The sequence below is a fragment of the Temnothorax nylanderi genome, unplaced genomic scaffold (assembly GCF_030848795.1).
Source record: "Temnothorax nylanderi isolate EJ_2023f unplaced genomic scaffold, tnyl_v1.0 TNYL_tig0281_pilon, whole genome shotgun sequence".
In the NCBI taxonomy this organism is placed as follows: domain Eukaryota; kingdom Metazoa; phylum Arthropoda; class Insecta; order Hymenoptera; family Formicidae; genus Temnothorax; species Temnothorax nylanderi.
The window spans coordinates 17,770-26,230 of record NW_027249343.1 but is presented as its reverse complement, the minus strand read 5'-3'; positions in this window follow the sequence as shown (position 1 = coordinate 26,230).

The window sequence follows — 8,461 nt, the reverse complement described above, 5'->3', positions numbered from 1 at the left end:
AAATGATAGAACATTTATCAAAAATATTAGATTTGTTATCTGATATTTATGAACCAAAAACACGATAGCATATTATTAATTTCGATAAAACACAGTCAGATAAATACCGATGAAGAACGATTACTAGATTATATGCTAAATATCATAAAAAATGATAAAACATTTATCAAAAATATCAGATTTGTTATTTGATATTTATGAACCAAAAACACGATAGGATTATATAGACTTTTTTTTTATCTAATTCTATCAGATCTTTTAAGCAGGGATAGACAAGCTTGCACAATATCAAGTAAAAAGTTTTATACCATTCTTTTTTGAGGTGCGATATGTACTTTTTTTCTTTCTTAATCCACGGCCTAAATCAACTTCTGATTCAGTAGTGCTCTTTTCCATTAATCTCTTCTCTTTATTTAAAGCTTCATCATACGAATCTAAAAAGATGACCAATATATATATATATATATATATACATATATGTATGTGTGTATATTATATATACGCATGTACATATATAAATGAGCATCCCTAATTTACGTCTAATATTTAGATAATATAATAATATTCCTCATAGATAGTGAAAAAGAGTTCTCAGTCTTATATACATATTCACACATATATATGATAATCTATAATATTTATTACATATATATAGATTTTTCCTTGTAAGACATGTTTTCTACATATATTGTGTGTGTAGGAAGTACACATTTCTTTGAAAGTTTACTCAATGCATGGTTAACAAATAATTGCTTGTATACTACAATTACATTGAGATTGAGACAATTACTTTAGAAAACCAGAGAACTGTGATGCTAAATTAATGTATATAGGATATGTGTATGTGTGTGTGTAAGGTATTGATAAATAAAAATATATGAGTATAAATATATTTAATAATTAATATTTGTATACTATTATAAGAACCATATAGTAGGAAAAATTATATTATAACATTAAAGAACATAAATATATTATATAAATAATTTATCATATAGTGAATGTAAATATCAATTATAGTGTAAGATTGGAATTACTGCATATTTATCATCATATGGTAGAATTAAACATTTTGCTTTAATATCTTTATAATTAAACATTGATGTATTTGAAACTTCATGTATATCAATGACTTTGATAGCTAAGCTAAATGAAAACTTGTTTGTAAAGTTAGATACATTATGAAGAATTCTTCCACTTATTTTAATATTATTATTCTCACATCCATAAATGCTTGAAATTAGCATGTAAGTAGAATTTTTTAAAAGTACACAATTATTTCTTTGGCATAAAGATATCGTGAGATTTTCATGAGTAAATTTTCTGTAGTATTTATAAGTTTTACCATTTTCATCACATACTATAGATTTATCCTCTTCATACAAAGTGCAAAGCGATGAATTTAAACATTTTTTTTCGACATATGATACATAAGTCCTTTCTTCACAAATTCTGTTATATATTTGTTGTAAAGGGTATCGTGAATTTTTTACATTTTTTTTAATTTTACCTAAATAATTTTCGAATTGAAATGCACTAAAATTGTCAAGTTTTCCGAATAATAATACATCATCACAAAGATGCAAGAGATTGTGAACGTTATATGTAATATGTTCATCACCATATAGTTTTTTGTATTTTATAACGAAATACCTAATTAAAGATTTCGCATATGTATTAAGCCTGATACATTCCGATGAACATAAAATTCTCATAGCAACATGTAAGCATAAAAAATGTTTATATTGTGCTTTAGATATATTTCCTTTTAATGCAATAGGACCTGTATACAACAGAAATTGTCTAAATTCTGTCGCTTTCCAATGGTCTACATCTTCTAAAGGTCTTGGTAAACGAGGAAACTCTTGACACATGTATTTCCTGAAAATCATCATTTTCTTTGATATTGCATTTATATTGCTATCTTTCAATTTAAATTTTCCTTTCTTTCCAATCCAAAACTGTATAAGTTTCTTCATTATACCAAGGCATACCAGATGCATATAATCAAGTAGTACATTACTGACTAAACCAATACCGATTTTGTTGAAAGGAGTGAAATCTTTGTGATGTTCCTGCTGTAATTGCAATGCGAAGTTTTCATTTGTCCTTAACGTAGCATTAAGTTCTGGAAATGTCATTTTGCCCCTCACATATTTACCCTTTTGTGTACATTTATTACAACCAAAATATCCTGTGTGAGATTTAATCGAAAGAACAAATGCCGTAGCAGGTGCATCACAAATAATTTTTTTTAATTCCACTCCGACTAATTTTTTATTTATTAAAATACCATCTTTTTTTAATAACAAATATTCTTCCACAAATGCATCCAGAAATTGTGTCACTGATTTTGGTTTACTCATTCCATGATAAATACCTACTATAAAGGGTTCTGAAACTTCCATAAGATCTATTGACATTAAAATAGGCCAAAATTGACTATTTGACGATTTACTCAATGGTAAACCATCTATATTAATTGTTAAAGGGAGGATATCTACATTTTTTGTTAGTGTATTCTGCTTTAATTTATGAATTATACCTTCTTTAATACCAATATGTATATATGCACCCGGTGGAATATCTACAATATTATTGCAATATAAAGGAGTTTTTAGTAATGTCCTGCAATCTTTTGGAACAGATAGATTTTCTGATCTCATTAAAGACAATAGTCTGTTTGCAGAATTATGTGAGATATTGTCAGTAATAATCCAATGAGCTAATTTGTTCGCTAAAGTATTTTCTTTTTGTAATTGAAATGTTTCATTATCAGCATAATCAGCTAACGTGATTTCTTTATGTGATTGAAATGTTTCATTATCAGCATTATATCTAGATTCTAACGATAAAGCATTTCCATGGAAATCATTATTACTGCTATTATCAGCATTACTATCTGTATCTTTCAAATTATAGGCAATTGAAATATTTTCAAGTGTTCTAAAAGAAGTGTTCTGTGTGCTATTAATGTTTTGCAGTTCTCTGATCTTATTATACTCATTCAATATAATTCTACGAAAATGTCTACTTGTAACCTTTGATAAATCTTTCTTCTTCCTTTGCGGTATCTACAAATAACAAAAAATTTGCTTAAGTGAATAATATATACAGCTCATAAATTAAAGTAAAAGTAAATTAAAGTGGTAAACGAATATTTGTGCTTTTTGGCTCGTATTATTAGGCCATATCTAACATTACATTTCAAAGGGTTTTTCTTTAAGAACCAAGCTTTTCATTGTGAAATATTTTTTATTAAAAAATATCTTATTTAGATGTTGAAATAAATAATAAAAAAATGGAAGGAAACAAGCAGAAAATATTATTAACAATTATAGTAGTGCAAATTTATTTTTGTGCTAATTAATTCTGAATCTTTATAGTATTGAGTACTTAAAAAAATTTTGGGATTTAACGTGGGCCGTCAGCTCTGTTACCATTTAGTTAGGCTATTGTATGGCACGTATCTCGAGTACTTAATAAATATAGGTTAACGTTCAATTTATTATTTTATTTATTCAGACTTACTTGCATTGACTATATATATAATAATACTTGTATGAAAAGTAATTATAATGTAGTATATATAGGAATATATGTATATAAACACATACCTCATTAGATAATTGGCTCGAAGTGGCACTACTAATAACATTTCTGTTCTTACTGCTGTTAACTGTGCTACAGCTGCGCTTCATTATGAAGAAGTGTGTTCACGTTTTATACTAATTATTATAAATTATTATTAGTATTTACCACTAACAATCGTTAAACTTCTGAGCTCTCTATTTGCTTTGGATTGATATATATCGTGGCTCGACTGCACACACACAGAACGCGGGAACGTTCGCCACGCGGCAAGAAGCGACACGTGCAGTAGCCAATCTAGTGCCGCTCTTCCGCATTGACCAAAAGTTGATTGGCTAACGCGCGTCGTTTCCTGCGGCGCGACAAGCGTTTCCGTGTCCTGTGTGCAGGAGCCATCTCTACACGGAGATGGAGAGACAAAAAGATGCAACTCGCTTATGCACAGTCAGGCTTTACCTATCTAAATATAAAATATTATAAGATGCAATATTTTAAGTTGCTTCATATAAATTTCAAATGATACATTTTACGTGTATGTTTATGTCAAATTTCCGAATCGTTACGATAGAGACATTCCATAATAGCTTATATTATAAATATACCAAATGTGACATTTCCAATGAAACATATGCTAAACATTTCGAAGTGATGTTTTGAATACATTTACAAAATAATAATGAAATTAATGTATCACTATAAACGTCTATGCATGTATACGAAACATAAGCCCAAAATGTTTAGAATACGTTTTATGTGAGATATTACATTTGGTATGTTTATTACATATATTATAAATGTATCAAATGTGACAACTCAAGTGAAACGTATCCTAAACATTTAGGGTTTATGTTTCATATACATATGTAGCCGTTACTATGATACGTTAATGTCACTATTATTTTGTAAATGTAGACAAAACATCACTTCAAAATGTTTAGCATATGTTTTATTGGAAATGTCACATATGGTACATTTATAATATAAGCTATTATGGAATGTCTCTATCGTAACGATTCGGAAATTTGACATAAACATACACGTAAAATGTATCATTTGAAATTTAAATGAAACAATTTGAAATGTTGCATCCATATTTCATGTTTAGTGGGTAATTCTGATTTTAAATCTGAGTTGACAATTAATTCTGATTCTTCCTCTATTATTGGGTGTGCCATTATTGAAGAATTGTCTTCATCTGCGAAATTATTGGTTTCAGACAATATTTCTGATATTTGAAAATTACATTTTGGTATCACATCTTTAGATTTCTTTTTTACTAAAATTTTTGGTTTTTTTTAATTTTAAGAATGCTCTTTGTCTTTTCTTTTGCAATATACTTTTATGAATAAAACTCTTACTCTATTTTAACTTATTTAAAGTTGCCATTTTTTATATACATATACATAAAAACTTACCATTAATTTTGTTAACTGCGCACATTTGTTAATTATTTATCTGATGTGTCTTCAACTGAACAGTTCAACTAAAGATAAAGTTATTGAACTGTATAATATCCTGACTGTCTATTATACTCACAATCAGTAGAATTTATTTCCTGTGACAATGCTGTAACATAACCGAATTCTACAATAAGCATAAACTTTGTAAGCAATTTATAAGCAATTGAGCACCAAATGAGAAATAAAATCACACACATGCGTATGTGTATATGCATGTTATTACTAGTCAGATCGATACATCTTTCATACATTATCAGTGTAATACAGATATAAAATGCTTGATATAATAAAATATATAATATATAAAAAAAGATATGTTACGAAGTCTTTAAAATTACATTAAATCTAAATGTTTTTGATCACATTTCTAAATTGGTATAAAAATATATGTATTTTTTTATATACTTTTAAGCCAATTTATAAGTACGACTGTTGACATTTAGATTCTGTGATTTCAAAAGTTTAGTTAGGATAAATCATTACATCTCTGTACTATTTCACCATCTCCGATTACTTGATCCTCCGATTAAACTCACTCTTTGTTTCTTTCTGACTGACCCCATAGAAAGAGACGAAGAGTTTAATCGGAGGATCATGTTAATCGGAGACAGTGAAATCGGCCCTAAGCATTCTGTATTGCAACGATGATTTATCGCAGACATATCAAATGTGAACAAGAGATATATTAAACAAGACATGCAATTATTACCAGAGATATATCAAACCTTTAAAAAATTCAAGAATTTAACAGATTATTTTACTTACTCCTTATTTTATATCCTTTCTTCTGTGATATTTTAATATGGTATAATTGAAGATTATTCATATATCACTGAGTCTAATAGCGTTTTTCTTTGGCAGAACTGGTGCGCACTCAGTGCACATTAAAGCCGTCGTACACAAATCAACGTAAAGTGTATGTTTAATATAAATGGGTTAAGGCTCCTGTTCACTCACTGCAGCCATCTTGGATTGATGACGTCAGAAGCGAGAAAATCATGAAAATATATCATGAAAATTCTTGTGATTTACACTAAAATAAAAATGCTTTTTAATAAAATACCATCTGTAAACGATAAAATAGATTTGTAAAATACACCGAAAATTCCCCTTTTATATGAGTAATCCACATTTGTCGAAGTTGCCTAATCAAGAATGAAAACAAGCCGTTTGACAGCTGCCGAATTGAAATAAGTATTTGCTTGCACATATTAAATCACAATAAAGTGGATATCTTCGGTATATTTTAACACTATCACAATAATTTTAAATGTAAAAACACTGCACTAAAATGAAGAATAACGCTATAAATCGCAAGGATAATTTTGCTTCTTGACGTGTCATTTTTCACGTCTTATATAGTTCACAGTTTTGCCAGTCGTCGTCGCCACTGTCAACTCGGAGTTGGCTCGCGAGCCAGCAGGAGCCTTAAGTCACGAAAGCCTCTATTCTTTATTGTACTATTTGGTAAAATATGTATTGGGTATTTTATCAATCAAAATATTTGCAGGTAATACTTAAGGAGAGCTCCCTCCTCACCGATTTCGCTGAATTTAGGCTTAATCGACGCGTTTTTGCACAAAACGAACGAATCTGGCAGAAAAAAGTCCCGCTCTGCCCCGCGAAGCGAGATATTAACTGTTAAAGTTGACGACTATCAGGTTATGAAACCTGTCATACCGACGCTATGTAGCGACTGGTTTTGCACTTGTTTGAAACATACATTGTTTTTTTACATATTTTTTGCTGGATTTTTTTTTTATAATGTGTTTTTCGGCATCGAAATATGAGATTACTTGTATCAAAGCAACAGAGAATATTTTGGAACACAAATTATTTCTGTTACAGATATTAAGCGTTGAAGTCAACGAAACAGAAATAAAATTGTTAAAGCAGAGAATAGTTGGTATATGAAAAGTACAATTTATATGTACTTTTCATATAGCAACTATTCTCTGCTTTAACAAATTATTTTTGTTACAGATATTAAGCGTTCAAGTTAACAAAACATAAATAATATAATTTAGTTAAAGCAGAGAATAGTTGATATATGAAAAGTACATATTTATGTGTACTTTTCATATACCAACTATTTTCTGCTTTAACAAATTATTTCTGTTACATATATTAAGCGTTTGAGGTTAACGAAACACAGTAATATGATTATTAATGGATATATCGAGCCTTATTTAATAAATAAAGAAATACAGTGTCCAAACCCACTCGGCATGTTATGTTGCTGAAATATTGAAATATTCGGAAACAATGCAGAAACACTTCATTAACATCTCACTTGCAACTATGCATCTAAAATATTTTAAAAATGTACCTGCACCATGTTTTTTGCAATATTGCATTAACAATATGTCTGAAATCTTTCAGAAAGTTGTTTACAATATTTATAAGTTTCTGTAATATTGCAAAAAAAATGTAGCAGATGCAATATTTCAGAAACATTTCCAAAGCACTACAAAAGCACTATTACGTTTACTTTGCACGAATAATATTTTTGTAACATATCAAACGCAACACCGCATCTAAAATACCTGTGAAAAATCTCCGAAAGATTGCGTCGGTAATGAAAAATTGAATTGCAGGCAGTGAATTTTCTACAATATTGCGGGAGAAATATTGCAGATGCAATGGTTTGGAAACATTTCTGATACATGATAAAACTATTATTACGTTTGCATTGCACGCGTTATATTTTTGAATGTTTCACATACAACATTGCATTTGTAATATTTCCGAAAAGTTGCTGACAGACTTTAGAACTTATAAAAAACTAGCTGGTTACCCGGGCTTCGCTCGGGAGTCGTATTTCTTCAAACGACTTTATTTGTGTTTCAATATTATAATCGAAAAAAATTCCTTTATCAGTTCGGATACCGATTCCCAAAAAGATCGGTAACGAAAAACTATACAGTTTATAGCACTCCCCGGGAAATTTTACCCCTGTTTTATATACAATTCTTTAAGATTCGGTCAATTATTTCCCGAAAAATTGAAAAAATTTCTGATACCGGTTTCCCAAAAAATCGGTAACGAAAAATTATACATTTTATGGCACTCCCCGGGAAATTCTACCCCTGTTTTATATACAATTCTTTAAGATTCGGTCAATTATTTCCCGAAAAATTGGAAAAATTTCGAATACCGGTTCCCAAAAAGATCGGTAGCGAAAAACTATACATTCTATAACACTCCCCGGAAAATTCTACCCCTATTTTATATACTTTTGGTAAAAATTCGGTCGAATAGTTTAAGAGTGTATAAAGAACATACATACATACATACATACATACAGACATTCTATTTTATATATATAGATTAAATTTATTATTATATAATTATTGCATTTTTTCTCTTTTATTAAGAACTAGCTGGTTACCCGGGCTTTGCCCCGGAGG